The following is a 24,150-nucleotide window of genomic DNA, read 5'->3' as shown; positions in this document are numbered from 1 at the left end:
AGAAAAATCTTTTCTTTTGGCAAATGTTTATATGCAATGTGCACTTATTTCATTTGGAAAAGACAAACTGAAAATGTGCATGTTCAGTTCCTGTCATGTCACTTCCCATTGCATACGTCATAGTCCCCCTTTTATTTTTTTAAGGACTTGAGTCCTGAGTTTAACATTATCTGATATTTTATCAGGAATGATAATTTGCATATGTTTGTGTATTGGCGAGAAGGAGTGGCTAGGATAAGTGAAAAGTGAGCAGCATTTGTTTGGGTGGGATGAATAGTTATGAGATGGAGTTTACGCATTTCAGATTTCCTCTTGACTTGTGTCCTGAATGAGCCGACATGAACCATTTTATACATTTCTATGTGAGCCGCAAAGAAGTTTCAAGACTAGACCGCATCGTCTTTGCAACTGGATAGAGAATGCAATGGATCTGATTCACAAAGGCAGTCCTTTTGCATTTGTGAGGCCCCTATTTTAACTGGCACTGAATATGCAACAATCTTCTGTACATTTGCTCCCTTCATTTTGTTTAAATCTGCTTTTTTCTGGCTTTTATACTTTAAATAAAGATGATACATTAATTATAATGAAGAGAAATAAAAGTATAGAATGCATTTAAAATGGTGCTTTATTTGTTTTTCTTAATAAGTGTGTTTTCTGAATTTTGGAACATGATTTACTAAATAAAGCAACTATCCGGCTTCATATTCGGCTTTGGCCGAATAGTTGACAAACTATTCGGTATTCGGCCGAATACTAAATATGCTATTCGGTACAGCCCTAGTTGTAGCTATGGATGTGAGATTTTCTTGAAACTCTTGTCTGAAATTTAATGTGTTTAAAGGGAACCAACAGCCATTCATACTCCATTTTCGCTATTCTCTGAGCGTTGTATTGAAAAAAGTCTCAGATAGGCCTTTCAGTTGTTTGTCACTTAAACGCAGTCTATTTGTACCCTGATTCAACTCAATGCACGAAAGATTACGTTTATCTTGAATAGGTCAAGTGGAGGTCCATGTGATGGTAATTTTATGGTGATCACTGTTTAACGACTGGATGTTATCTGTCGCAACTATTCTGTCTTTTATTTCTGTGGAGATATAGATGTAATCAAGAATGGCTGTGGATGATCCTCTAGACAAAGTCGGTTTACGGATATCATTAATAATATCAGATCGATCACAGAGGGACATATTTCTTTTGGAGAGTTCTTTTGACCATCATTTGGCTCTTATAGATAAGTGCTTAACCGGGATTGTATCTCCATTAGTGGCAAAGAAATGGATATTTAAATCCCTGCATACAATATATTCAATGTCAGGAAATGTTTATCTTTGCCCCATCCATAGATAAAAAAAAAGTATCTATAAAACGCTCATCATTGATAGCTTTGGATTCCAATACAAATTCATAACACCCAGTTATTTTCCATGCAGTGTTTTTTGTTGATTATCTCCCGTCATTTGAATTTGACTTGGATATTCTAAAATGGTGAACTGGGCCCACGGATTGAGATTGATTGTTTCCAATACCTGTAGCTTTGAGTCTATTTTAATCAAGGTTAGCAGACCGGCAGACGGGCACCCTTTTGGACGATGGATCACTGGGTTCATATAAGTCAGGTAGCCATCGCAAAGTGGCTGTTCGTTAATCCATGTCTCTTGCAAGCAAATGATTTGATAGCTTGCAAGATCATTGTTTTCTGTTTGGAATAGATGTACTGAGCCTCTTGAATTCCAGGAGCAAAGTCCTATTGATTGGAGCTCCTTTTTTAGTGGTTGTTATTGATGGTTCTTCTGATCAGATCCAATCGATGAGTTATCCTTCAGTAGATCTCTCCATATAAAATGTTTAGTTATACTCGATCTTGCTAACATCCTTCCAGAACCACTTCTGTTTGTCCGTTGATATGACCGTTTATTTCAGTCAACTCTGCTCCTGTTTTAGTCAGATAATGGGACAAAAACTTAAATTCTATAGGAGTATTACTCCATTCTTGTTTCAGAGTTTCCTGATCGCACATCTCATATGGGATTTTATTTTGTGTTCTTATACAACAGAATCCTAGTTTTCGGAACTGACGTTCTTTTTCCATCACCCTGTCCATTATTTGCTTGGAGTTGAATTGTATCGCCACCCTATCCATAATTGTATCATCCATAAACTTTACCAATTTGATATCATTAGATCTAATACTTTGAAGTTGCAGTATTGCGTGTATGAGGCATAAGATGTTTGTTCTATTTAATAGAAGACCATTGTTTATTTTCTCTAGTCTCGCTATAGTTATTATACTGGTAGAGTCAGAACGGCGTGGATCAGTGAATGTCAGTAATTTTAAATCATAACCACATGGTATTGTCAGGTTTGTTCTATCACTAGGATTTCCAGTTTGATCATATAATCGATCCGAGTGATCAATTGAGTCGTCTGTCTCAGATGTTAAATCAATTATAGTTGACATAACCTTGTAAGTAGAATCAAGGTCGATATCAGAGATATCTTTGCATGTAAGTTCCACTAATTGGGTATGTATGGTATAACCTTCTCCATACTCATCTAGGATAATCAGCGAACAATCTTCTATGGATATATATAGACAGATAGATTCATCAGATTTTCATGCTGGCGCTGTTCCTCTGTTAATTGAGGTTTAGATTTATTCTTAGTCATAGGAGTATGGTTTATCACAATCACTGGTGCTTCTTCCTTTTTTTGTTTGTTTGAGGACCTAACCACTTCCTTTTTTTTTGCTGGTTCACTTTTATCAGGGCAAGTATTGCAAGATTTCTCAGGAATGCCCTGGAGCTATTTCTCTTTGTATACGTTTTCTTGACTTGACATTGATTCGGTTTTGTTTGTCTATTCGTATTATTCTCCAGGGTATGAGCGACATCTTGTTTGTTCCGAGAAAAAATCAGAAAGTAATCAGTTCCTTGTGCCTGCAAAGCGAGGAGGGGGGGCTTCTCTTGAGATACGTCTTCCCTTGTAAGACTTATGGTCTTTGAAGTTGGCTCTTGGTGTAACGCTACTATTTGATTCCCCTGCTGATGTTTTTTCCTTTGGATTTCATTTATCAGCTGCGGGTCACTGTTAGTATTTGTGTCTTCATTGACCTTAGTTACATTCGTAAATTGTTGTCGGTTGGTTTGATTATTTCCTGGCTTATGGTTTGAATGGGTTTAATTTTATACCCTCATTCCTGTTTGAAGTACTAGGGGTAATTACGAGTTTGGAGGTAGCCATGGTGCTATTAGAGCCATGGCTGCCTCCAAACTTGTGTCCGGGTCCGGGTTCCTTGAATGGGGACTTACTGGGTCATTCCAACCTTGGAGGACCCGGTAAGTCCCCATTCAAAATACCCATCCCCATTCCCATTCGAGCCCCATAGGGCCCGTTATTAGCTCCCTGGTGCTTTGGCGGTTCCAGTTAAGGACGGCTGGTTTTATCAGCCGGCCTTAGTGGGACCTGCTAGGGGATCTCGTAATGCGGCAGTAAGGGGTTAACGGCACCGGCATCCTTACCGGCACCGTTAACCCCTTACCGCCAGCCTCGTAATGAGGCCCACTGTCTTTTTGACGCTGGGTAAAGGCTCACAACTCTAACATCACCGCTGTCAGCTGTATTTTGTCTGCACAATCACTCCTGGCTATATCAAATAGTCATGTTTGCCATTGTATTGTGGCTTCAGCTTCAATATCCAAACAACTTTGAATTTTATTTATAAATGAATCAAGGCCAGCAAGGTTGCCTGATCTTTCATAGGGCCTCATTACACGGAAGGTGGTAGCCATTGCGCTATTAGCACCATGGCTACCCCCTTACCGCCGTCGGGGGCTGGGTTCCCGGAATAGGGAATTACCGGCCTACTCCGACCTTTGCGGGACCGGTAAGTCCCCATTCCGGGAACCATTCCCCATTCCCCATTCCCATTTGAGCCCGTATAGGGCTCAATGGGAATGGGGAAAGAGCAAATAACGGTACCGCAATTTACGGTACCGTTATTTGCACTGAAGTCCCTCAGGTCTGACCACACGTTAAGGACGGGACCCGCTGAGGGTCCTCGTAGTAGGATGGTGGGGATTACCGGCACTGGTGCCCTTACTGATGCCGGTAATCCCCTACCGCCTTCCGTGTAATGAGGCCCATAGTATCCACCATTGTATCTCGTAATTTAAGGAATGGTACCAAACCTTGGCTAGATACTGCCATTAGTAAGTTTGGTAAGTCCATCATAGTTGTTGGAATTACTTCTTGCTGGATTCTTTCCGACGGCGAACATTGACTTGTGTTTGCTAATATATCTCATTCGATCTTTCTCGCGTCCTTTTGAGGATCCCATGTATCCGAGATATCCTTTTTCCATTTTTGTCGGCATATTTACACAAGTTGCCGCTTTTCTTAAAGTGCAAGGTTCTACAGGAAAATTAGGTATTGGATGCATTGGTGTTGATATTATAACATCTTCCCTTGAGTCTAATGTACCAGAGGACCAAAGACATCATTTCTCTTTTCATGGTTAGTCAGCAATATCTCAATATCTGTGATTTAAGGGAGAGACATGCTGTGCGGGAGTTGGTATTCACGGAGTTGCATATCTCTTGGATGCTTGTTCATATTTTTTCCTCCATATTTGTTTGCCCAGAATTGCTCTATCTTTCTGGGACAATGGAGAAGTTAAACCAATAGTAGACTCACATTGTCTATGTTCATTCTCTCTCGACACACATTCTCTTTGTCGAGAACCACGAGTGTCGTTGTGCATTATATTTCCCTTCTCTGGTTCCACTAATACAGGCAAAAAGGTTTATCAGAGAGGGGTTCAGATAGCATCAGCAGCGCACTATCGGCCTTGTGTTGTGTATCAGTGACACAAGGTGCAGGTTGTTCTACCTGCGAAAATTGCTGGAAAGATTCCAAAGGAGGGTTCTCATCCGATGTTAGAGAGATAACAGCCTTCCCCTCTGTATGTTCAGTAACATCTTCAGAGGACATAAAGTGCAAGAATCATAAGGAACCACTCGCCTGAGTTGGAACAGACGGATCTTCTTTCCTCAAAGTCAAGTTGCACTTCTTCTTATGTTCGAGGGGAGGGAGCACCGGCAACAGCAGGGTGGTGGCCGGGGGAGGGGGATCCGCTGATGAGAGCGTCTGTTGAAGCTCTCATATTGGCTCACAACCCCAAAAGGGCACAGGAAACAGAAGGGGGAGCTCAATGGAAGAAGTGAGTCAGGAGGGAATAACGGATTTACCACCACCCTGTGCCACAGAACAAATAGAACCTATATACTGCAAGCTCCTCCTCTCTGCATAATGCCAATATGTGACTGCACAATCCAGCAATTCACACAAAGGTGAAAGAGTCACGCATTTTTATCCTCTCCCTCTCCCCCTTCCCCCAAGAGTCAACTGAATCTGCTGTTTCAGCAGCATTTAAATGGCAATAGATTTGTTGGGTCAAAGCCGCATTCGTATTCACTGTTTATATCTTCACTCGAGAGAGGAAGGCAATATAACACAAGAGCAAGCAGGAAGCAAACAAGCTAACGAGCGAATACAATGACTGCAGCAGAACAATTTTTCCTGCTTGTTCGTGTCCTCACTCGCAGAGAAGGCACTGTAGCCTGGGAGTATGCAGGGAGCAAACAGGGAGTGGACAAACTGACCAGAGCAGATGCTGTAAATAAACATTTTTTCCCTTTCGCATCCAAAAAAAGAAACGTTTACCTGGAGCAGCAGGTCATTGTTTGCCAACTACTGCAGCTCTAGCACCGCTTACCACTTAAAACTTGCAATCTCACAGGTCTTCAATCTCACGGGCTCCCAGTCTCTCGAGCCGCCATCTCTCGAGCTGCATGACAGCACAGCAGCACTGCAACACTGAATTAGAGGAAAGAACCTCCCATCTAGAACTTTGAGCGTCAAACCGTCATTGTTAGATTCACTGCAAGAAACAAACAGCTGCTTCCGACTCTGCCAACCAATTATATCAGTCCATATAATGAAGGACCTTATAGATTGAAGACCGATGAGAAACTGTATCTAAATGTTTCTGAAAATACATGTTTTTAGAGGTAGGCATAAGTTGTCCACCTTATAACGGACAACCAATAACGATCCTAGCTACTATAGAAATGAATACTTATATGTCTCCCTTAACCAATTCCGATCCTTGATAGGTTTTTCACTATTGCCATGTAGTATGATGTCACTCTGACACATGTTAGTATGAGGACGGTCATTTGTGCGGAGATCACTGAGAGACTGAGCGTCCATCCGTTGATGTTCGTTTTGACTTCCCTGTTTTAGATACTTGTTAATAAAACAGTACTTTGCCATCTTCCTGATTTGGTTTCCGTTATTTGGACTCGGAATTACTGTGGTGTGATCCCCTCCATTCCATATGCACGTTCCTAAGGGCCATAAGGTCTTAAGAACCACCCCTTCTCTGCCCAATTCTCTACCAACAATTGGCAGTTGACTTTCTTCTGTACCACCGCTTCCATACTACTCTCATCTCCACCGCTTCCTCAGGTCTTACCACCTCCTCATGCCTAGTAGCCTCACCGATTTCACCACCTCCTCACCAGCCTCCGGTCTCACCAGTCTTTGCTTTATCCAAACCTCTCTAATCGCCAGATTCTCGCAAACTCGAGACTCTTGCTCCTCCAATCTACAATGGCTGTATGGAGACTCTGCGTTCTATATTCTCTTTCCTCATCCCCCTCTCCCAGATAGGATTCTTAACAAGGGTCTGAACATGTGGCCTGAAATTGGGACAGGGATGCCATTTGTTGCTGTTCATGAATACACATGGAGACACATTGGGTTCAGGTTGCTAGACCGAGTCGATAACTAGCCAGTCTGGCATCTGGGATTCTATATTTCCCACCCTGAACCTCTCTGATGCTGCTTGTGCTGATTCTAGGTCTTCCATGCCTTCAGTGTGCAGCCATAAATGCTGGAAAAACACTTGTTAAGATTTTTGTACTTTTTCTTTTTGAAGAAACTGTGTGCATGCAGTGAAACTGCAATCTAGTGTCCTCAGAGAGAGAATTTAGTTTATTTTCACATTTATAGCAGCGCACAAAACCCTCAGGCATCTAGGCACTTGTTACAGGAAGTGCAAAGTTACATTATAAAGTGCTGGATCACGCATAAGGGTTACAACATGCTGGTGGATCTTGGAGTCATAAACTGGCAGAGCTGCGCCTCATGGTATAAGGCTGCTACAGGTATGCATATATGCAACAGACACAGTTAAAGTAGGTACGCATTCTGGCAAAGCTGCGTCTTATGTTACGGGGGGTTACAGCCGGTATGCATAAATGCAGCAGACAACATTATGGGGGACACACATTCTGGCAAAGCCACACCTTATATTGCAGGTGCCTACATCAGGTATGCATATATGCAACAGACAAAATTATGGTAGGTACGAATTCTGGCAAATCCGTCCCTCATGTTACAGGGCTACATCAGGTGTGCATAAAAGCAGCAGACAAAATTATGGTAGAAACACATTCTGGCAAAGCCACACCTCATGTTACGGGGGGCTACATCAGGTATGCATATATGCAGCAGACAAAATTATGGTAGAAACACATTCTGGCAAAGCCGCGCCTTATATAAACACTTGTGTATAGGCACGTTATAAATGCCATATCATATCATATCATGTTACAGGGGGCTACAACAGGTATGCATACATGCAGCAGACAACATTATGGTAGATCCACATTCTGGAAAAGCTGAGCCTTATGTCAAGAGCGGCTACATCAGGTATGCATAAATGCAGCAGACAAAATTATGGTAGAAACACATTCTGGCAAAGCCGCGCCTCATGTTACAGGGGGCTACATCAGGTATGCATAATGAAATGAAAGAAAGAGTGAACATGGAATCCCAATACTAACCTTGGGTCCAACACACATAGGCCCGGGGTGGCACTCGGCCTCCCATGTCACAGACGTGTTAGTCCCTAGAATCTGGCAGGTGACATCACAGCCATTGCACTAAATCACTTTTCTTCAATGAATAAGGAGTAATGGGCCTCATTACACGGTAGGCGGTAAGGGTTTACCGGTACCGGTAAATCCTTACCGCCTTACTACGAGGTCCCTTTGCGGGTTGGGGAATTTAACGCCTGCTTTTTGCAGGCGTTAAAAACCAACCCGCAAAGGGACCAGTGGAGCTAATTACGGTACCGCAATTTACGGTACCGTAATTAGCGCCTTTCCCATTCCCTAGGAGCATTATGGGGAAAAAATGGGAATCGGGAAGGGCAATGGTGGAAGGGGGAATTACCGCCCCGCCAACCTTGGAATGGGGCGGAAATTCCCCTTTCCACCAAGGCGGTGCCAGTATTTTACTGGCATGAACCATGGTGCTAATAGCACCATGGTTCACCGCCATCCGTGTAATGAGGCCCATTGTCTCACTGACTGAATTGATTCAGAATAAAAATCCAATAAAAATGACAAAAAACAAGCACTTAAGATACCAGAGGATACAACTATTATCTAATAGCTTCATTGGGACATGAATCAGTGGAATGGTTAGGTCTTATGCTTCAATGCAAGCAGATATCACCAGGATATACTTTAGAGGCCTTTAACGAATCGAAAACATGAGCCCTGGATAATGGCTGGTCCTTAAAACATCATGTAATCACACATCCTTAGGAGATTGTTGAGTGCCCTATTATCAGATTACTATGGCAAGCTTTAGGGAAAGGTATGGGCATTACTTCTCCATATAAGAAGAGACACCCAGGACATTTCGCATAGCCCTATTACCTGACACCTATGACAAGTGTCAATGAATAGTTGGGTCTTACTCTTCCATATGAGCAGATATCCATTGTTCACAGCCATGCTATCGGACATTTAGAAAAAGCCTTGAGAAAATAGCTCAAACTCAGGCCCCTGAACATCCCGCGTCACACATCTTCAAGCGCATAGCAATCAATTGACTATAAGAACCAATGCATATAAAACGAAATACCCCAGCACACTGATCAGGGCCCCTTAATATGTCACCCATGCCATGTCTGAACACATTTCCTACCCCCCTTCTGCCCTCCAGACAGATCACTTCACACTTTTTAATGCTTCTTTCAATGACAGCTGGGCTGAGAATGATTTCTCCCTTTGTTGATGTGCTTGAATGATCGAGAGAATGGTCGGAATCCCCAGGAATCACAGAGAACGCAAGTCTAACACATCCAATAAAAACAAGATTATTTTCGTAAGGACTTACCTCACTTGTCAAGTCACTAATTTCCTCCGCGAGACTGGCATTCTGGAAGGTCATAAAAAGAGAAAATGCTTGATATAAACTGTTCGAGGACACTACTTCCCCCAAAGTACATTCAGTGTTTGCTTGAATAAAAATTGAACCCACCTCACCATGAAAGCACACTGATGGAAAGTCCAATGAGGACACAGGAGATATGATATGATATGGCATTTATAACACGCCTATAAACAAGTGTTTCAAGGCGCGAAGCGGCAAGGGAGATGGAACAGAGGGACGACAAAGACAGCAATCATACTAGGCCAAGTGTCATTCAGATTACGCAAGTGCAGGGGAAGGGGGAAGAGGAAAAGTGCAGAGTGGGTGGGGTGAGGACAGTGCAGTACATGGGGTAAATCTATTTACCACTCTGCTATTCGTACACTCTGTCTCCTTACCTCCCGTGACTCCATCTCCGCTTCGCTCTCTCACCTTGGATGGCTACCTTTCCACCTACAACTTAAATTCCACTTTCTCTGCCTTGTTTTCAAAACCCTCCATGGTCTTGCTCCTCCCTATCTCTTCTCCCTTCTCTCTTTCTACTCCCCCTCTCGCTCCCTCCGTTCTGCGGACCACTTCCTTCTCACTGTACCTCCTTCCCCCTGTGCTTCCTCCCGGTACCGCTCCTTCCAACTTCTTGCTCCTCTGCATTGGAACTCTCTCCCCGTCTCAATCCGCTCTTCCACTACCCTCACCTCATTTCGCACTTCCCTTAAATCCCTCCTCCTCCATTCCCCACCTTGAAGCACCCCCCTGCCCTCTCTACTCCCCCCTCCCTGTTTTTCCCCTCTTTTAATTCCTCTCTCCCTCTCCCTTTACATTCTTCCTCCCTTCCTGCTTCACTTATTCAATCCTTCCCCTGCCCCTCCCTCAACACTCCTGTTACCACTCCACTCCCCCCCTCTCAGTCAATTGCTCTTTGCACTGTTTTGCTGAATGATTCAAGTTGTAATATTGCTCACAATGTTATTTGTTATTTCTTGGTATTTGTTGTTCCAATGTAAAGCGCTCTATGAATAAACAAATCAATCAATCAATCAAGTAGGGCCAGCTGGTGGCAAGTGCAAAGGTAAGTGCAGACATCAGGTGTCAAGTGCTGGTCGAGGACTGTAGGGATACAGAAAACAGTCCCCAAGTGTGGGGGTTGCCAGGGAGGCAGTGCAAGTGTGTAGCTTGCAGGGGAGGGGACCTGGGCCGGAGATCAAGAGGGTGGCCAGATAACCACTACAGATTCAACCAGGAATTCAGCAGGGGAGAGGAGGAGAGAAAGCAGAAGCATAGAGGAAGGTGTTGAGGTGGTTCTCCTCAAGTTTCAGGGAAGCAGGGGGGCTGTTCCAGAGGGAGGCACCAGCCAAAGAAAGAGATCTACCACCAACCCGTTGCTTGAATAAGTGACTGACCCTGAGGGAGTTGGAGGTGGATGAGCAAAGTGCTCGAGAAGGAAGATATTTCCAAAGAGAGAGTTGAAGGTATTGAGGCCACAGAAGGCCTTGTGGACAATGCAGAGGGTTTTGAACTTTATCCTCGCAGCCACTGGGAGCCAGTGCAGAGATTTCAGTCCTGGAGACTTACAATCCCTGGGCTTGAGGCCAAGGACAAGTCTCGCAGTCTGGTTCTGGATGAGTTTCAGAGGGCGTAGAGTAGAAGCAGGCAGATTTAAAAAAGAGGCTGTTGCAATAGTCCATCCTAGAGAGAACCAGAGCTCTGGAGACAGTGAGCTTCTGGGGGAAGGAGAGAAAGGAAGAATACCTCTGAGGAGGTGCAGCTGGTAATGTGACTTCTTAGAGACGTCAGAGATATGAAGAGAGAAGTCTCCAAGAAGGGAACAGGAAAGGTCCCCCCATTCACAGAGGATGGAGGAGATCTGACCAGGTGGCTGGTAGATAGTAGCCAAAGTAAGGGAATGGCTGGGAGAGAGAGCCTGCAGACGAGGCATTCAAAAGAGGAGTAGGCCTGCGTAGGTATGACAGAGGCAGGAATCCACTCGGGGAAGACCAGGGCTACACCCCCTCCGGAGCAGTTGGACCTGGGTGCAGAGAGGATCTTGTAGCCATCAGGGAGGTGCCGTCCTTGAAAGACTTCCGGGCAGGGGTACAAATTAGAGCTATACCCTGCAGAGGTGTAGAAGTGAAAGGAAGAGAGGGCAGGGTAGCCAAGGAGGAGACAGCAGGGGAAGGCGAGCAAGCCGTGGAGGGAAGAGAGGGGACAGCAGGAGAGGAAGGAAATTGATGAGGCGCGGGATGCATCTATCAAAGAGGAGAAGATTGGCCTGAGGGCCTTGGACCAAGAAGGTACCATTCAAGTGAACATTAATGATGACCTTAGAGGAGTGGAAGGAGGCCAGGAGGGCCTCCTACCAGGTACCACCGTTGATGGGAGAAGAAGAGAAAGGTGAAAGCACAGCGACCAAATGAAGAGTCCATAGGTCTGGCGAGGGAACGACAAAGAGGATGTCGGTGAAGGTTTGCCTAGAGGCGGCACTGGTACAGGTGTCAGAGATAGGGAGGCCTGGGTTGGAGACCGGGATATCCTTTTAAACTTCTTCCTACCAGATTTAGTGAGGAGAGCAGGATAGTTGATAGAGAAGTCGATAGAGAAGCAGTTAGAAAAAATAGGAGAGACAGAGAGCACCATAGAGTAGGTAGGAAGAGGAGAGGAGAGAAGAGGAAGGGAATGGGAGGGGTAGGGGAGAACACTAGGGAAGGACACAGGGCGGGGTGCAAGCAGACGAGACAGAGACAGATGAGACAAGTTGACAATTGGACAAGACGACAGGCACTCAGGATCACAGCAAAACTCACCAGCTGATTGGCACACCAGATCAGATGACTACGAGGAACAACTAAGTTGACACAATAGCGTTAACCCTCTTTGGGCCAGCAAGGGCTCAGTGCCAGAACCTCTAGAGTCCATTAGCTAGGTAAATCACCATATGGCCTTTCTACACACCTGCCCCAAACTGACAGCAGGCTTAAGAAATCACAGAAAAAAACTTTGTTAAAGGGACGTTATGGTTAAGCTGCACTAATGAAAAACATATGAAATTCAGTGCAGTGATTTGTCAAATGGCACCACATTTATAAGCCTTTCAAATATTTGGGATCCCCCCCTCTAATTTTGCTCCCTCTTGGCAATAACAGCACCTAACTTAGCAGAACCATTCAGGGTCTGGTGTCGAATGTTATTGTAGAATTTCCATGCAGTTTCATTCAGTAGCGCCAAAGTTATAAACCATCCAAAAACTGCTTTTCACAACCCTGTAATTCAGAAATATGTATGGGTGCCCCAGAACATCTGAAATGTTTGTGAACATCACAGGGCTGTCCCCAAACTGTTTGCGGACATCAGAGATGAAAAAACGCCCATCCTCATCACCCCTCAAATCCCCAGAGATTGTTTCATTAGTTTGACCAGTGCAATGTTGTGTTTTTAAGGTTTTTACCGCAATGTTCGCAAACAATGGGCGCTGTCTGAGATTCCAACCTGGTGGGCGTTTCCAAAAAATATGACGCACCTCGCGCTTTTTTAACTATCCAGTCAGCTTGCGCATCCATTGTCTGCTCACATCACGCCGCCCTATGGATGAATTGGAGGCCCGTCTGCAGACCGAAAAGGGAAGCGAGTCCGCAGACCGAACACAGATATCACAATTTTTTTAACCTACTTTTTGGCTGTTAAAAAAATAAACTACTGAACGGATTTACACCAAATTTACAAAAGCACACTTTCGGGACCAAGCCGCCGCTCATAGCGCATTTTTTTACCATTGCATCTATGGGAAAAACCACACATTTTAGGACCCCCCCTATAAGCGGTAGCGTCCATGTAGTTATGGTTAAGTTGGTGTTTCCACAGGAAGAGCACTTTTTGGGTGGCTTATAACTTCGCTCCCTCTGGACGAATCCTCACCAAACTTTGCAAAGAAAAGTATATGGCCCACTCTGAATTTTTTTGCAAAGTTTGGAGAGGTTTGGTCCAGGGGGGGGGGCAAAGTTATAGGGGGGTCCCAAAACGTTTGTTTTTTTCCTATAGACATAATGGGAAAAATCTTTGCGCACGGCTACAGCCCGAACCGCTGGACGGATTTACACCAAATTTGCGGCAGGAGCGGCGGCTTGGTCCCGAAAGCATGCTTTTGCAAATTTGGTTTAAATCCGTCCAGTAGTTTTTTAAAAAATGACCAAAATGTAAGGCAAAAAAATTAGTGATATCTGTGTTTGCTTCGCGGACGGACTTCCCTGTTCGCTCCGCGGACAGCACCCCGATTGGCCCATGGGCTTGCGTCATGTCCGCGGACATGCGACGTGTTCGCTGATTGGACGGCGTGGGGCGTGGAGCACGTCAGATTTTCTGTGGCGCCCGCCATCTTGTATTCGCCGTCGACCGCGGACAGCGCGGTGAAACTTGGATTAAAAATTGTATTTAGTGGAGTGTGTTGGTGTGTAAGAGTGTTTGGGGAGGGTGGGGGAGTATGAGATAAGTTCAATGTTTTTTTTTTTTAATGTGCTATACGCTTTTGTTGTGTTCGATTTGTCCGCGGAGAACACGGCTGTTCTGACATTTTGTAAATAAACTAAATGGTGGGGTGTTCAGAGGACGGAGTATGTGTCCTTTTTGTTCGCAAGGAAGGTAAAATTGAGCTAAAAACACTCGCGGTGTATTTAAATGTTCGTAAATACACAAAGTGGGGGTGTCCTGAGGACGCTGTCCGTATTGTAATCTGTCAAGTTGAATGTGTTCTAAGAACACTCGCGGTGTCCCGAAATGGTTGCAATTACACAAAATGGGGGTGCTCTGAGAACGTTGTTTGTATTGTTCGTTGTCAGGTTGAAAGTGTTCTACGAACCCTCCTTTTGTCCGCTGATAGTACAATTTCCTATGGGCCTCACCCGACTTTTTGTCCACTAGAGAAACGATAAATCAGGCTGGTGTGCGCCGACATTATGTGATAATCCTATGACTGCGCTATTGACCTGGCTGACTTGCTTTTGCGATAGTAAATCATATCTCCCGCCCCTAAGCCTGACATTATGAAAGCATTCACATTCCCCGCCTCTCTCCGTGACGTTACAGGGTGCATCATCAAACGCGCCCAGTCGTCTCCAGTCCTACGCGACTTTACGCAGAACCCGGAAGACAACACACATTATGTCACAACACAGCAAGCCACAATTCGGAATATGAAACTGTGATTTAAAAGCAAACAGCAAGATTGTAAATTTTGTAAAGTACATTTATTTGACATCAAATGTTTAGAGAATATTCAGCGATTTGCATTTGTCTTTGTTGTCGATCCGCAAAAGTTCATGTTGAGCCACGCGATGTTCCTTTGCGGTACAGAGGGTGTTCGATCAGCTTAGAACACAGTGCGCCACAATTCGGATTATGAAACTGTGGTTTAAAAGTAAACAGCAGGATTGTACATTTGGTAAAGTACATTTATTTCACATGAAATGTTTAGTGAATATTCAGCGATTTGCAATTGTCTCTGCTGTCGATCAGCAAAAGTTTATTTTGAGCCACGCGCTGTTCCTTTGCGGTAGATAGGCTGTTGGTTTATGATAAAAGCAGTAAATGGTCGCACTGATAGTCGGAAGGTTGCTCTAACAACGAGGCATTAGACCACCATAATGGTTGGAATGTTGCTTCTAGCTGCTAGTACTGCGTAAGGGCATATTGGTCCTTGGCGATTGTCCCATAAAATGGTGAGGGTCATGAAGTTGCTTACATGGAGCTGCACCTGGCAGTTGAAAAATCCATCCGCTGGAGTCTGAAAATCGTGACATTGGCAAAATGGGTCAACACACCTGTTTTAAAAAACATAAATTAGTCTCACCAGCCGATCTTTATTAAAAATATTCATTTTATTTATTAGGGCGTGAAACTATTTGCTAGCGAAGATAGTGCAACGGAGTATGTTAATAATAAAATAATAATATTTTCACAGTTATATAGCGCTAAGAACTGTCAGGTATCTCAGCGCTGCTTATTATTACCCACAGTGTGTGGTGCTCATTTATCGAGAAGGATGAAAGGATGAGTTTGGCTTTGCTTTGCCGGGATTCGAACCTGTGTTGGCAAGCGGTGCACGGATGTCAAAGCAAGCGCTCTACTCGCTGTGCCACTTGACCGGCTACAGTGAAGTGGCACAGCGAGTAGACCGCTTGACCGGCTACAGACCGGTTAAATTATTTCTATTAACCCACCCTGTGTCGTCTGCCTTTTTCAGAGCCCTCTAAACGACAGGGGATCAATTCAGCGGTAATAGTGCGCAGTAGAAAACAATATGCCATATTGAACGAACAAGTACAACTTGACCAGGCTTTAATGCCACGCTATTGTTATTATATTCCGGTATAAAATAATCTAAAGGGTTACTTACATTACAATTGCATTTTCCATTGTCCAAGTGTAGTGCAGTCCCAAAATACGACTCTGCGTGTGCCAACGATCTTTCTCAAAGTGATATAATATAGAAAAGTGGTTTCGTTTCAGAAATTTCGTCTTTATCGTGTCTTACGATTTTGCTACACTTCTTCAAAAGAAGTCTTTCAGCACAATCTCTGTCTCTCAAGGTAAAAAAAAAATAGAACCTTATACTGGGAGTCGTGGGCCTCTCCGGGCCGCGAGAAAAAAATGGAAGCAGCTGACCTTCACTGTGAACGAGCATAAATGCTTACTTTGCAACATTTTGTGTAAAGCCATCTGTGAGAACTTGCTGTTTACACTACATCTTTGTATATTGTTTGCGTGCTAATAAAAAAAGTTTGTTTAAGGGACGTTATGGTTCCAAGTAAAGCCGAAAAACCCCTGAAATTCGCCAGTTATGGTAAGCTAATCAACCATAACTCGCGCCACCACTGTGCACTGCTAAGACTAACACCCAGGACATCAAAGATGACATCGCAAATGTCATTGATGACATCACTGATGACATCACATGTGCATTTACTTTTCATGAAATTTGTGTACTAGGGATTTTTATTATAATGTTGCGAAAAAAGTGTCAAGGATCATTGCAATAAATATCATACCGCAATTAGTGCTTTGAACGATGCATTGATATAAATAGCATTGTATTATGGGGTTCTATCTAGTATACTGAGCTACTAATGGAGAAACATAGCATTGTGTGCAGTGTACAAGATGAAAGTATAATATTTGTGATGTTAATATGTTGAATAATGAAATGATAATTGTCCTGAAATGTTCGAAAATAAACAAAATGGGGGTGTTCTGAGGACGTTCTTCGTATTGTGTGACTGCTTAGCTGTATGCAATGAAGGAATGGCACAGAGAGTAAAGTGGAAATGGTAGAAGGGGTGTCGAAGAGTTACGCGGTCCGCGGACACCGCGGCTGTCCGTGGACAGGGCGTGCTACATCCGGGGTTTTCCAGCAAATCCAACATGGAAAGAAGACTGTACGGATTAGCCAATCAGATGTCGAGGTTGTGGATTTGTGTTGAAAGAGACTGTGTGTGGTGAAGATGTCAGAAGTAGAGAAAGTCAGGGCGTTGGTGCTTGGAGATATGTTTGTGCATGGTTTACAACAGTACGCTCAATGCAGGCATGTTGAAAAGAACTTTGATGTGAAAGGAGTGGAGGTGGTGTGGAGCACTGTGCCTGATTGCAATGTACAGGGAATTGTACAAGTTTGTGAGGATATGGCCACGATGAACAGTCCGCATGTGGTAGTTTTGCAATATGGTGCTTTCCATTTGGGCAATGTCAGTGCCCCTACCTTGTTGGCTGATTTGGAACACTTGGTTCAAGCCGTAATGAATATCCTTCCAAATGCGAAGGTTATTTTTTCTGGATTACTACCTAGGGCAATATGGGACAATAGTTCAGTTTTTTGTCCTCAGCAAAACATTGCTAGGTGTGTCATCAACCGAGGCATGTGTGCCTTCATGCTTAGAGCTTGTATGTTCTTCTGTAATAATGAGAATAATGATGCCAGTAATGCTGTTAATTGTAAAGAAGATGGCATCTCTTTATCTTTTACGGGAAATGCCTTTCTATTTTGGAATGTAAGGGTTGCTTTGGAGAAGGTTATGTGAAGATTTTAGGAGTAAAGTAAGAAAAAAAACAAAAAATAAAATACAAAATAACAGGTGTCTGTCAAGCATCTGTAAAAAAAAACAAAAAAAAGGTTTCTTTTCAGAGCCAACTTCAAAGGGGAAATGGGGCACACTATTTAAATTTACATTCACCACGCTCGTATGTCCGCGGACATGGCGGTAGTCCGCGGACATCAAAATCACTACGTGGGGGTTCAGTATGTTCTATGTTACATATATATGAAGTCAGGGATATTATGGTTAAGTTGTGCTACTAAAAACCTATGAAATTCAGTGAAAAAACTTTGTTAAAGGGACGTTATGGTTAAGTTGCGCTACGAAAAACCTATGAAATTCAGTGAAAAAACTTTGTTAAAGGGACGTTATGGTTAAGTTGCGCTACTAAAAACCTATGAAATTCAGTGAAAAAACTTTGTTAAAGGGACGTTATGGTTCAAAGTAAAACCGAAAAACCCCTGAAATTCGGCAGTTATGGTAAGATAAGCAACCATAACTCGCGCCACCGTGCACTGCTAACATTAACACCCAGTACATCAAAGATGACCTCACAAATGTCATTGATGACATCACTGATGGCATCCCATGTGCATTTACTTTTCATGAAAACTCTGTACAAGGGATTCTTATAATGCTGACCAAAAACTGTCAAGGATCATTGGGATAAATATCATGAGCTAAATAGTTCATTAAGCAATGCATTGATATAAATAGCATTCTATTATGAAGTTCTATCCAGTATACTAAGCTACTCATGCAGAAACATAGGCAGTGTGTGCAGCATACATGATGAAGGTGCCATATTCATAATCTTGCCATGTTGAATAGTGAAATGATAACTGCTTTCTTATTAGAGTTTTGCGTACTGTGAAACATGTAATAAGTAGATAATAAAACCCACTTAATACATAATTATTACAGACAAAACACAAAGAGACAACAACACATACAAATATGAGTATATACAGGGACAGTGAAGTAAACAAAAAAGCAGAAGTAGTAGCAGAAAGAGTTCATAACCTAACTGATTGTCTTTATGCAGAGAAACTATTGCTCTGTTTCAAAGCTGCTACTTACCATATGTATGTGTATCACATGATGTGACTGCACCCAAAGGAAAGGAGAGTGAGTACAATGTATACAAATAAGAGCATATACAGGGAAGGTAGGGTAATAAAAATAAAACTATGAGAAAGTGCTGATAACCCTAATGATTATCTTCATGCACAGAAAGGATTGCTCTCTTTCAAGCCTGTGTCTTCCGCTATGTATATGTTTCATAAGATGTGACTTGATCCTAAGTCTACAAATATAGTACCTTTTCAATTTTTATTTCCTGACTGTTACTGAAGAAAACTATGTGGCCTAGATATGTCAGTAAAGGGAAAAAAGGGAGAGCCAGACATGTGATGTCATCAGTGATGTCATCAATGACATTTGTGATGTCATCTTTGATGTCCTGGGTGTAAATGTTAGCAGTGCACGGTGGCGCGAGTTATGGTTGCTTATCTTACCATAACTGCCGAATTTCAGGGGTTTTTTGGTTTTACTTTGAACCATAACGTCCCATTAACAAAGTTTTTTTCACTGAATTTCATAAGTTTTTAGTAGCGCAACTTAACCATAACGTCCCTTTAACAAAGTTTTTTCACTGAATTTTATAGGTTTTTCGTAGCGCAACTTAACCATCACGTCCCTTTAACAAAGTTTTTTCACTGATATATATATATATATATATATATATTTTTTTTTTTTTACACGGCCTGCGGTATTTGTTCACCAACTTTTTTGAGGTTTCGTGCAGGAGGGGGAAAGTTATAGGGGGGCCCCACGTTTTTATTTCCCCATAGACTGAATGTGGAAAAACTACTGAACGGCTGGATGGATTTTCACCAGATTTGCGACGGGGGCTTGGGTCAGAAAGCATGCTTTTGTGTCTTTGCTGGGAATCTGACCAGTACTTTTGTTGCAAACGACTGAAATGTACGTCGCTAAAAACTAGTGATATCTGGGTCTGCTCCGCTGACCCCTTTTCCTGTTTGCTCCGTGGACCAAAGTGTCATTGGCTTGCGGTACGGCGTGCTGTCAGAGAACTTTGAACGCAGCCGGTGGTTAGCTGGAGGGAAGCATGCTGTGCGTCAACAATGTCAACAATGTTTAAAAAACGCTGCAATGGTGTCTCGCAGGACAGTGCGCCGGCGGAAGGGTCTGCAAAATATACCGTACGCCGTGTGTTGGCCGCAAGAAGGGAGCGAAAGGGCGGGGGAGTGAGAAGCGGTTAATGTGACGCATGTAAATAGGTGGAAGAAGACAGAGGAGTGGCTGCAGTAGTGGTGTGTATTGCGTGAATTCGCGGGTACCTAGACAGCCGACAACTTTGTGTGGTGATTTGAGGCAGCTGTCGTAACGGCACAATAGTTTTGGCCGCAACCTGTTTGCGGTGACCTCTTTCCGTGGTGAGTGGTGGCAGGTGAATTTCAGAAGGGGAGTGATTTGCACATGGCATAGGGTGGGTGGGAGCGTGGGTGCCTGTGCTATGTGGATGGAATGCGGTAGTTGGGAACTTGGTGGCATGCATGGGTGCATGAAGTTGCCGTCGGTCTGCTGAAGGATTAGACCATTGGGTGCATGGCCGAAGGACGTAGGCTGGAGCCCATACTCTTAAGAGCCTAGGGCTTCAGCTCACCCACTGCAGCTATGCATGTGTGACTCTGTATCCGGTAGAGGGGGTGCGTGCATAATGTGTTGTGTTCAGATTGGTTGGAGTATGGCCAATGTTGACAGCAGTATTTGGGTAGGTTGGTGGTGACACAATACTTTGTGAATGGAAGTGGGTACGTCCATACTATGTGAATGAAAGTGCACAGAGCTGCAGGGGGCAGTGTTTTTTTTCTACATTGGCGCCCTGTTTGCAGCGACTTCTTTCCGTGGGAAGTGGTAGCAGGTGAATTTCAGAATGGGAGTGAATTGCACATGGCATAGGGTAGGTGGGAGCACAGATGCCTGTGCTATGCCGATGGATAGCGGTAGTTGGGAACATGTTGGCATGCATGGGTGCATGCAGTTGGGGTGGGTTTGTTCAAGGATTACACCATTGGATGCATGACCGAAGGCTGTAGGCCATAGGCCATGCTTTCAAGAGCCTAGGGCTTCAGCTCACCCACCGTAGCAATGCATGTGTGACTCTGCATCTGGTAGAGAGGGGTGCTTGCATAGTGTGGTATGTGCAGATTGGTTGGAGTAGGTCAGGTGGCTGTTAGAATGTGGAAAAGTTTTTGATGTGTGGTTGGAGATGCTGCAGTGAAAAGTTACGCAGTGTAGTCACTGGGTGCAGTGTTTGCATATTGTCAGTATGGTAGAGGGTTTGGTTGAAGGGCAGCTTATATGTGCTTGAATGGTGTGCTCTGTGCAGATTGCTTCTAGTATGGGTAATGTTGTGAGCATTTTGTGGTTAGATTGGCAGTGACACAATACTTTCTGAGTGGAAGTGCGTAAGACAAGAGTATGTGAATGAAAGGGCGTAGGAGTGCCGGAGACTGTGTAATTGTGTACATTATGGTAACTGTTGCATTTAACACTGTGCACATGCATTGCAGTGTGGAGGTTGGGTAGAAGTGCTGGTGCCAGTGGTGCGTATGTGCTTAGTGGTACTTGGTGAAATGATGGCATGAATGGTTGCATTACGGTGCAGGGAATGTGTGCAAGGAGCACAGCCACTGTATCAATGCAGGTTTACCAGTGCTTTAGGCACAGTGTGGTGATGTTTGGGGAATAGGTGTGGAGCACATTGTAGACGTGCTACAGCAGCACAAGTGAGTTGCAAAGTGTGTATTGCGCGTTCCATGTTTCTGGTTATAGTTGCAACATGCTACAGTATTTGGTGTACGACAGGAGGTGGTGCAGTGAGAAGTTGAGTAGGGTGGCCACAGGGTGCAGTGTGTATGTAATGGGAGTATGGAAGAGGGTATGGTTGAAGTGCAGTTTATATGTGCTTGCAGACTGTGCTGTGTGCTGATTTTTTTGCGGTGGGTGTGTTCAAGGATTGCACTATTGGGTCCATATACAGCAGGAGATGGTGCAATGAGAAATTGTGTACTGTGGCCACAGGGTGCAGTGTTTATGTAACGTGAGCATGGAAGAGGGTATATTGAAGTGGAGCTTATAGGTGCTTGGTTACTGTGCTGTGTGCAGATTTATTTGTGGTAGGTGTGTTGAAGGATTAGACTATTGGGTGCATGGCTGAAGGCCGTAGGCTGGAGCCCATGCACTGAAGAGCCTAGGGCTTCAGCTCACGCACCGCAGCAATGCATGTCTGACTTTGCATCCGGTAGCGGGGGGTGCTTGCGTAGTGTGGTGTGTGCAAATTGGTTGGAGTAGGGCCAATGTTGCGAACAGTATGTGGGTAGGTTGCCAGTTAGACAATACTTTGTGAATGGAAGTGAGTACAGCCGTAGTATGCAAATGAAAGTGCACAGGAGTGCAGGAGACAGTGCTTTATTTGTACATTATGGTAATTGTTGCACTTTATTCCCGCATAGATCCATGGCGGTGAGCAGGTTGGGTAGGAGTGCTGGTGGCAGTCGGGAATGGGTGTGGAGCACATTGTAGACGTGCTACAGCAGCACAAGTGAGTTGCAAAGGGTGTATGTGGATTGTCATAGTTGGTGACATGATGACACATATGGTGGTATTACATTGGGTGTGTGCAACCTAGGCGCTTGGGTGCACACTCAAGAGCCCAGGCCTTCAGCTTACCCACTGCAGCAATGCATGTCTGACTTTGCATTCGTAGGCCATGCATTCAAGAGCCTAGGTCTTTAGCACAACCATGCAGTAATGCATTGTTGATTCTGCATCCGTTAGAGGGTGGTGACTTGTACAGAATGGGTGTGGAGCATATTTCATACACAACTGATCAGCAGAAGAGAGCTACCATGCGTGTATGTTTGGTTTGCAGGTGAGGTGACTGTTAGAACATGGTAAAGTGTTTGATGTGTGGTTGGAAATGTTGCAGTGAAAAGTCACGCAGTGTGGCCACTGGGTGCAGTGTTTGCACATTGCTAGTATGGTAGAGGTTACGGTTGAATGGCAGATTATATGTGCTTGGACAGTTTACTGTGTGCAGATTGTTTGTGGTATGGGCAATGTTGTGAGGATTTTGTGGTTAGGTTGCAAGTGACACAAAACTTTCTGAGTGGAAGTGGGTAAGACAATAGTATGTTAATGAAAGGGCATAGGGGTGCCAGAGACAGTGTAATGTGTGTACATTATGGTAATTGTTGGATTTAACGCTGTGCATATACATTGCAGTGTGAAGGTTGGGTAGGAGTGCTGGTGCCAGTGGTTTCATTACGGTGCGGGAAATGTGTGCAAGGAGTACACCCACTGCAGCAATGCAGGTTTGACAGTGCATTAGGCACAAGTTGGTGATGTTTGGTGAGTGGTGTGGAGCACATTGTACACGTGCTAGAGCAGCACAAGTGAGTTGCAAAGCGTGTATTGTGGGTTCCATGGTTGTGGTGATAGTTGGAACATGCTACAGTATTAGGTGTACGGCAGGAGATGTTGCAGGAGAATATGTGTAGTGTGGACACAGGGTGCAGTGGTTATGTAATGTTAGTATGGAAGAGGGTATGGGTGAAGTGCAGCTCATATGTGCTTGGTTACAGTGCTGTGAGCAGATTTATTGAAGTAGGCCAAATATTGTGAAACTGTTGTGCATAGGTTGCCAGTGACACACTAATTTGTGGATGCAGTGGGTAGGGTTGGTGCAGGTTGTGGTATGTTTGTGTATTCTGCTAATACTGACACTTTTTGCTGAATGGGTGTTTTATGGTGTGGGGGAGTTGGGTAGAAGTGGTGCTATGATTGTAACGATTGTGCATAATGTTAGGTGGCCACATAGTTGCATGCATGGATCCATAGTGTTGTGGTGGGTGTGGAAAGGGCTGCACTGGTGTGTGCATGGCGAAAGGTGTGCTGGGTGCATCTCAGGATCTTTGTGGATGCTGCAATCATGCATTTTTTAGCAGAAGTTTGTGGTGGATGGCCTTTGGGATGAAACGGAACGTGTACTAAGAGTGTGTAACGGTAAATATGGAGTGGTGTACAGAAATGATAGTGTGCAATGCAGAGGTTTTTATGTGCTTGCTGCATGCGTGTTTGAAAATGTGACAACGCCCAATGGGGGAGTGCTGCAAAAATACCTGTGCAAAGGGACGAAGTATTGTGTGTGCGCTACTGGGCCGTTGCCCTCATTGCAGATGGGAAAACGCACGTGCCACATTCTGCCATTATGTCCATGGAGCACATGGGAATTGAATTATGGGCAATAGGCAAGTAGTTGTTTAGGGTGTGGTTGACAGGAAGGCGCTGTAACAATTAGTCCAAATACTGTGTCGTGAGGTTGGTCGAGATTGAGAGACGCACAGTGTTTATTGTCGGTGATACCTTTGTGCGCCATCTGCACAGGTGTTGTGTGCAAAGAGGAGTTGCTGTTAATGTTGGCTTGGAAGGAGTGGATGCTTTTTGGGGCTGTCACGTTGGCTGCAGTTTCAGCAGGATGGTTCGGCCTTTGGGGGTATGTGGCCTCCATCACGAACATTGACTTTGTTGCCGTGCACTATGGAAGTGTACATGTGGGTTGTATGTCGTGTGGACGTTTAATAAGTCACCTCAAGAGGTTGCCGAACGCAGTGATGCAGATTTTTGCTACTGCCAAGGTCGTTTTCTCATGCATAACAGCAAGAGGGGTATGGGCCCATGACGGTGTAAT

At 44.2% G+C, this 24,150-nt stretch overlaps 1 protein-coding gene and 1 long non-coding RNA gene across 2 annotated transcripts in view; both read right to left on the bottom strand.

Moving 5' to 3' along the window:
- The window catches only part of LOC138472515 (trichohyalin-like), a 1,377,820-nt gene that overhangs the window by 596,668 nt on the left and 757,002 nt on the right, over positions 1 to 24,150 (bottom strand). The window lies entirely within an intron of this gene.
- LOC138473663 (uncharacterized) overlaps positions 1 to 24,150 on the bottom strand; it is a 354,182-nt gene that overhangs the window by 140,637 nt on the left and 189,395 nt on the right. The window contains exon 3 of the long non-coding RNA XR_011268834.1: positions 9,262 to 9,303. This is a non-coding gene — a long non-coding RNA (uncharacterized lncRNA). The remainder of the gene's footprint in view (positions 1 to 9,261; positions 9,304 to 24,150) is intronic.

The sequence above is a fragment of the Ambystoma mexicanum genome, chromosome 8 (genome assembly GCF_040938575.1).
Source record: "Ambystoma mexicanum isolate Mex_15411 chromosome 8, UKY_AmexF1_1, whole genome shotgun sequence".
NCBI lineage: Eukaryota > Metazoa > Chordata > Amphibia > Caudata > Ambystomatidae > Ambystoma > Ambystoma mexicanum.
The sequence above is the reverse complement of the archived record's forward strand: the minus strand, read 5'-3'. Positions and strand labels throughout refer to the sequence as shown.